This window comes from Teleopsis dalmanni, chromosome 2 (assembly GCF_002237135.1).
Source record: "Teleopsis dalmanni isolate 2A chromosome 2, ASM223713v2, whole genome shotgun sequence".
Lineage (NCBI taxonomy): Eukaryota > Metazoa > Arthropoda > Insecta > Diptera > Diopsidae > Teleopsis > Teleopsis dalmanni.
Window position 1 is genome coordinate 87,231,431 of NC_051847.1, and position 1,028 is coordinate 87,232,458.

Genomic DNA, 1,028 nt, shown 5'->3' on the forward strand with positions numbered 1-1,028 from the left:
ATTCTCATTTAAAATTCGCGCGCTGTATATTTTTCGATATTTTAAGTTTATGTAGTTTGGCAGCACTGTCCTTAATTACTATGCCAAAAATGAGCGCGATCTGTCAGACAGTTCGTTTACGGCAGCTGTTGAAACCAGTTCCCCTCAGTAGTGCGTTGCGAAATGTCTTCGACGGTCGTACGACCGTCCTGAAAGGCTTTGTACCACTCATAAACTTGAGTTTTCGATAAAACTGATTCCCCATAAGCCTTTTGTAGCATTCGCAACGATTCTGCACACGAAATTTCGTTCGAAACACAAAATTTGATGCAAACTCTTTGTCCAATATTTTTTTCCATTGTTTTTTTCGCAACGCACTACTGAGGTGAACTGGTTTCAACAGCTGCCGTAAACGAACTGTCTGACAGATCGCGCTCATTTTTGGAATAGTAATTGTCCTTATTTGCTGCCCAACGCCGCCATCGCGCCGCTCCATAACTTAACAAAAAAATATCGAAAAATATACAGCGCGCGAATTTTAAATGAGAATTTCCGAAAACTTTTCGGTCTTAATGTATTAGAGAACCGAACAACATAGGTTTTTTACGTCCAATATAATCTATTATGAATACGTAGAGGGCCCATGAATATAAAAGTCCACACTTCAACGGAATAAGTCATACTTGAAGCAAAGCGAAAAGCATAAGTAGTTAAATATGAATAACTCAATGCAACCAAACCACGATATATACACAGCTTCAATAGAGCTGGTAAACCAGAAACTATACTAACTCCAAGTGACATTTTTTTGTTATGTGCTACATATGCTTTGTGTTCTTCCAGTTGTTGATAAGTTTCATATATTGTCACAAATGGACGTTCGTTACGCACTAAGTAAAATACGGGTGATTCTATGTATAAGAAGAAAACTATTATGAAGGCAAGAACGCCACAAGCAATGCTTAGTACTTCTATCAATTGCAACATACTATATGCTGAATCTGAATAAAATCCCCTTTTCGTATTAAATATAGAGCATAAGTACATGC